Genomic DNA, 6,779 nt, shown 5'->3' with positions numbered 1-6,779 from the left:
GATATAGTACTATAATATAGATAAGTAAATACGTTGTTATAATATAGATAGTTTAGTAATGCCGCATGAGTCCATAATATGTAATGATCACACTGCAAAATCTCTTCGGTTGAAGGCTTGAAGCCACCAATTTTTGCATCATGTGGGAGAGTTTTGCAAAACTTTAATTTGTGGGTGAACATGGTGTAATTAGAATATAATTTTCCCGTTTGAGTAGGCGATTAGATGACCATTAATAAATGCATGGCTGCCTATGCTGATGCATGCATATTGCACTATGACCTTAGACGAAACATATGATGAAAGTTCGTGTCCATGAGCAGATGGCAATGACGACATTACAGTCATATATGATCCCATTTGGAAACTCTGAAGGGTTCAATTAAAGGATAATCTGGATTATTTTTCACATTCAAAGTTGGCGACTCTCCCAGTTTCCTGACCAATGTTTCAAAATGGACGATATTATTATACAAAATTGATAATTAAGGGTCAATTTAATAACCATTTCGTTTTAGTTTATCTATTGCACTTGAGAAATAAGAAAAGTATATGAGGGAGGAGGGATGAAGAAAGAAGTGGTTCGGTATGGGATCCCAAACCTAAAATAGTATACCGAATCCAAAGCCGAAAATTTTCAGGACGGGAATTTAAAGACCAATTCCGAACCGAAATTTAGGTATTTCCAATTTTTGGGACTCCCGAAATATTTTCAGTATTTAGGGATGGTTTGGTCTTCCCAAATTTCATACAAAATTGAAATACTAATCATTCATACCAAGTCAAATTAACATGCAACCAACAAAATAAGTAACAAATCCAAAAGCAAAAAAATAAGTTACAAACCTAATATGTTTGAAAACTAACAACACAATTTTTTGATTTTGTGTTAAGAAATAGACACATTTGGTTGAGAAGCAGCAGCGTAGGGTGAGTGTGTGTGGGAGGTTCGTACCCGCAATGTGGTGATAAAGGGTTATGGTTACTACTTGTAAACCACACAAATTATATTGCTACTAGTAGTTAACAACACTTCAAATCTACAATAATATATATATATATATATATATATATATATTATTTATTTTTGGTCCAGTATGGGATTAATGTAACATTGAAGAGACAATACTGATTTCCGTACCAAAATTTCGGGATTGGTTCAGTATTTAATCTCAAAAATTTCAGAAATTTTGGTTTGAGCCTTTTTTGGTTTAGGATTGAGATTTTTTTTAGTTTGGTTCGGAATTTAGGGAATTTTTTCCAGCCCCAAGAAAGATGGTTAGAGGGAAGGGAAGAAATGAAGAAGAAAAATAAAAATAAAAATATGAAAGTAAAAACAACTTAAAATGATTTTTAACTTTTGATTAATTTTTTTTATATTTTCATTTTGTGTTTCTTTTCCTACTCCATCGTTTCTCCCATCCCAACTCGAACACAAACACTAAAACCATAATAATTATCAAACGGATGCTACGTCAATTCATAAGCTAATAGGCTCCATTCTTTCATAAACCTGGTATTTATGCTGTGTTCGTAGGTAAAAAGTCATTCTTTACTTCTTGAGGTTACTATGTTTTCATACTTGATCATGACTAAGTACTTAAACTACTACCCTAGTTGATAACAAACGAAGGAAGAAGACACAAATACAAGGGGAGCACTACGCCGCTTCCGTTATTGCTGCTGGGTTGGCTGTCGGGCTTGCTTCTATTGGACCTGGGGTTGGTCAAGGTACTGCTACACAAACAAAGGCCAAGCTGCTCAGATGTAATCATTTTACAGTACAAAGCATTCTAAAAGGTCATAAATCCCTGGCTTCAGGTCCATATATACATCGAGGATTACACTAGAATACAACCAAATAAAACTTCATGGTTCCGAAACCTGATCATAATTCAAGCCATGAATAAAAATAGAAAGTCGATTCCCTTGTTTTCACTGACGTTGTTTCTTGCATAAAGGCATTGGCGTGGAAGGGCGTAATTGCTCTAACTTGGTACCAGAATGCTTTTCATAAACCCGACCAAGTTCTCCACAAGTGACGAATGCAGCATTAAGAAACTGCTCATCCTCCACAAATAACTCCCAAGTTCTCATTCATCAGCACACAATCCACTTCACCCTCACTAATATCAAACATTAATCCCATTTGGATAAGCTTGCTCAATTTATCTGCCCCAGTAGGTTCTGCTGGTGCCAAAAGTTCTTGCGTGAGTTCGATAGCAAAAGAAGTAAGAAACTCTAGATCAATTCTTGTCCTTCGGAACCTGATTTATCAATGAGCAGCCGCTGTGAATCCTTCTCTCAAAGAACCATCTTTTGTTTTTTCACTTCCATGGTTGTCGCTGCAGATGGCATTAGTCGACAGTAGACTTGAATTGGTTTGTCACTCTTGGACACTGACAGCATAACTACCGAATTTGCAGCCTTGTGTCTGTCTCTTAGTGACATATTTACCTCAGGACCAGCAAGAATAGCCAGAATAGTCTTGACTAAACCCCTCCCGATCAATCCATTTCTCGCATCAATCTTTTCCCACTGCTCTTACGACTCAATGCCATTCACTTTGCACTCAACTGACTCAGAAATCTTTGTAACTCCAAGAGATTCGTAGATTGTAGTCTTCCTGGGTAAATATAAGACAAATTGTGACTCTTGGGAAAGCAAACAAACAGAGGAAATTTTTCACAGCCTGAGAAAATTTTCTTGAGTCACAAGTCATCAGCAATGAATACTTCCTCTCTGCGGATTAGATGCATTTTCTCCACAAGACATTGTGGCAGGTACTTTGGTCAATTTCTGCTTGAGAGTACTGTTAGCATGAACATATTCCTATATACATGTAATTATGAATCGCAGTGAACAAAAAACAAACCCAATTCATAAGCCTGTAGCACAAAGAAGAAACTTACCTGCATACGCTCTATCATCGAACTAAGACCTATTATTAGTTAGAGCAAACTGATTACTGGAGAGAGGAGAAGGTGCACTGCTTGTTTGCTGCAGAACCTGGAATGGCTGCTTCTTCAAGTTCGTATGCAGGTAAGTTTCTTCTATGTGCTACAGGCTTATGAATTGGGTTTGTGTTTTGTTCACTGTGATTCATAATTACAAGTACCTCATAAATGTTGATTCCAGTTGGCTGCAACATATTCCAGGTTCTTTCATGAATCTGACACAATATCCATTGCTAAATATCCATGGCTGTGAACTCACAAGAATCACACATTAAAATCCAATTCCTGCAAGAAAACATTGATATCGTGAGTTCAACTTGATAATCAAAAGTTCAATAGATAACTGGGTTCCTATACAGAATGCATGCTACCCAAAAAAGTAAAATGAGTTGAATAGACTGGGAACTCTACTATTATGCATTCAAAACAAGCGTGTATCGGGGGCTATACAATTTAAATTTGAAAGACGAAAAAATGAAAAGAATTGCAAAAGTCATCTCCTAGAGATGGAAATTTCACATAGAGCCCAACTTTTCGGTCAGAAATGAAAAAGAAAAACGAAATCCAAGACCAAATTAGCCTAAGGAATGCCAACAGATCCTAGTGCAGAACATACAAAAATAGCTTGCTAGAAAAGGAACACAAATACAGAATCTCAAAAATAAAGTTCTGCAAAAACATTTATTTGGGATAAAAAATCAGTTCCATAACAACAGATTTGATTAAAAACAAATACAGTCAATCACAAAAAACGTATATTCAACATTCAGGTTCATGAAAAGGAAAAACTGCAAAGCTCAAACCTTTAATGCTCGTTTGATAACCATTTGGCTTTTTGTTTTTGCTTTTTTGTGCTTAAGATATGGTGGTAGTATCAAATGGTTATCAACCGAGTGCTTAACTACTTAGTTGCATTCTCCGTAAACACATCCAAATAGGAAGGCCATTAGGGATAGGATTTCCAAGTTCAAAATGTTTACATATAAACGGCTAAAATAAAACTATAAAATGAATCAAATGAAATAAAATTTTAATTTACCTTTTTTCTCCAATAAAGCCCTGCTGCCTCCTTCCCCTTCTTTGTACCGGAAAACTCGTTGCTTCGCCGCCGTCGTGCCGATGGAGAACAGCCTACGCTGCAGATGGAGTCCGTATAGTGGCTGGTGCTCCACTCCCAGTTCTGTCCTCCTTTGTCATCACAAATTCCCGCGTTGGTTCTACGCCTTCTTCGTGTTCATTGTCTTCTGCATTCAGCAAATAAAAAACCCACAAATTAAAATCCACCAAAAAACAAATCCACAAATTAAAATTCACAAAAATAGAAACCCACCACTGGTTTTCAAGTTCCATTGATGCTAGTGTTGAAAAGTTTGATTTTTTTTTTAATTTTTTTAGAAACAGAGCAAAAAACCCAGAATTTGTTTTGATTTTCAAATAAAAAACCCACATATTAATTTCGGGTTTCATTGACGTTGGTAAGGAAAAGATTGAAACTTTTCTTACTTTTTTTATAAAACGCAGCCAAAAAAAAAAAAAAACCAAAAACCTGTATGAGCTCCACGAGAAAATGGATGTCTTTCTAGTGAAGTTCGGCTGAGAGGCTGGTGACCGCATGGCGAAGGTCGAGAGTTAAAGGGTTTGCTTCTTTCTTCCCTATCAAGTACTTTTTGGTCCTAATTTCTTTTATGTGACTTTAAGCTGAAGCTGTGGCTTTTTCATCTCTGTGGCTCCATTCTGCAGAAACCCAGTTCACATAAAAATTTATGAACGATCAGTCATAAGCTCAGGGAGATAGAGAGAGAAGTCGCTCCAGCAAAATGATGGGGGAGCTTGGTTTTCTTGCTCTGGAGTTTCGGGTGAGAAAAAGAATAAAAAGTCAACATTCAGCATGCAGGGCCGCTGCAATGGCAGTGCTCGGATTTGCCCGGGAGCACTGTTCTAAAAATTCCCCGTTAGACGGTTAGTCAATCTCCCGATTGAAGAACTTTAACCAAAAGCACCCGGTACTGTTTATTTTAACAAAAAATCACATTTTTACACTAAAAAGTCAATCCTGGTACTATTCACTTTACCCTTCATTTTGTCCTTATCATTAAAACTCAAAGTTTTTAAGCCATTTTCATTAGTTTTCCTCTTGATGATTAATGCTTACGTATTTGAAAATTAAAAAATAACACTTAGACCTCCTAAGATAGGGGTGGAATTTTTTCCCGAAAATCCCGAACCATCCCGATCCCATCCCGAAATTAGCCCGAAAAATTCCCGAACCGAATTTCCCAAAACATTCGGTACCCGAAACCGATCCCTACCCAAAAGTTTCGGTTTGGGATTCGGCCACAGCTTTGAAAGCTTTCGGGAATCCCGAACCAAACCGAATATTATATTTATTTATTTTTAATTTTTAATTAAAAATTACTTGAACCGTTGGATTTGTTAAAATCTAATCCAACCGTCCATAGTTAGGTCATTTGTTTGTTAGGTTATCAGACTCTCTCAGTCGCTCTCTCTCTCACTTCACTGGCTCACTCACACACACTCTCACTCTCAAAGTCACTCTCACAGTCCCCCCGCTCCACTCCTCTTTCGAATCCACGCCACTCCTCGTCCATCACTCCATTGACTCATACCACTCCACTCCTCCGTCGAATCCATGTCGGTCCTCGTCGTCCATTGACTCACGCCACTTCTCCATCGACTCACACTCACACACTCGAATCCGACACCAATCGAGTCCCAAAATCCAGGTTAGTAGGCCCAGAAGCTTTCCCAGTTGCATGTAACTCTTCATCTCTGTGCCTCGAGAGATTTCTTCACTGATTAGCACAACAAATATCATAGAGAGAGAGAGAGAGAGTGGGAGTGTGTAAGAGAGAGAGAGAGAATGAGAAAGAATCAATTTCGAGCAGTCCTAATCATCTTCTTGTTTTTCTTCGTCTTCAGTATCTGTGATGCACTATACGGACCATCATCGCCAGTTCTTCAGCTAACTCCTTCCAACTTCAAGTCCAAGGTAAATGTTGAAACTTTACCAGTAATTGGGTGTACCCTTTTCAGATTCTTTAGTTTTTTGCATTAAATCTATTGGAATTTGTCACCGTTTGGATTGAAAAGCACTTGGGCTTCAATTTCAAACACGTTTTACTCATTCATGTGGATGTTAAGTTTTAATTTGTTTTTGCTTTCTCCGGTCCATTTTTCATTTGGCATGCCCTGCCATTTTTCATTTTCAATCCAGCAAATATTTTCATTTTTGCATGCCCTGCTATTTGGCAGCAAATATTTTTCTCTTTGCATGCCCTGCAACGATTGTGAAGACTTGGTTAGTGTGATACTTAATTTTGGCAATTTGATTTTGTATTCAGGTAAGATTTTAAAGCAGCTATCAGAGATAACTAGCAGGGAGGTTCTAACTTATTTAAATTCATTCGGAAGTTTGGTTTGTAACTTAATTTAAATTCATTTGGAAGTTTGGTTTGTAAAACTTAACTTATTTCATTTTGGTTGCATGCACTTTTAATTAACTAATTTGTTAGACAATTGTGAACTTAAGCTTAACTTGTTAGTTGTTGCTTCCTTGGTATAAAAATTGAAACAGGTGTGATATTGAGAATTTGTGATATTGTGATGAAATTGAAACAGGTGGGCTGTGCAGCCTGTGCTTGTGTGGGCAGTGGCTGGTTGCAATTGCTAATTGTAACCCTTTTTTTTTTTTTTTTTAATGAAAAAAGGGTGGGCTTACCCTTTAAAGGGTGGGCTTACTCTTTAAAAGCCCAACATTTTGGGCTTCAAATTGAAAAAAGCTTAAAATTGTAAAAAGTTATA

At 37.1% G+C, this 6,779-nt stretch overlaps 1 long non-coding RNA gene across 1 annotated transcript; it reads left to right on the top strand.

Annotated features, from left to right (window-relative positions):
* The first annotated feature begins 5,438 nt into the window (after positions 1-5,438).
* Positions 5,439-6,567, top strand: LOC114824125 (uncharacterized). Its single transcript, XR_003772372.2, has 3 exons — positions 5,439-5,701; positions 5,898-5,967; positions 6,320-6,567. It is a non-coding gene; the product is annotated as an uncharacterized lncRNA (long non-coding RNA).
* Positions 6,568-6,779: the final 212 nt, after the last annotated feature.

Source organism: Malus domestica, chromosome 15, assembly GCF_042453785.1.
Source record: "Malus domestica chromosome 15, GDT2T_hap1".
In the NCBI taxonomy this organism is placed as follows: domain Eukaryota; kingdom Viridiplantae; phylum Streptophyta; class Magnoliopsida; order Rosales; family Rosaceae; genus Malus; species Malus domestica.
This window is presented reverse-complemented; position numbering and strand designations above follow the sequence as displayed.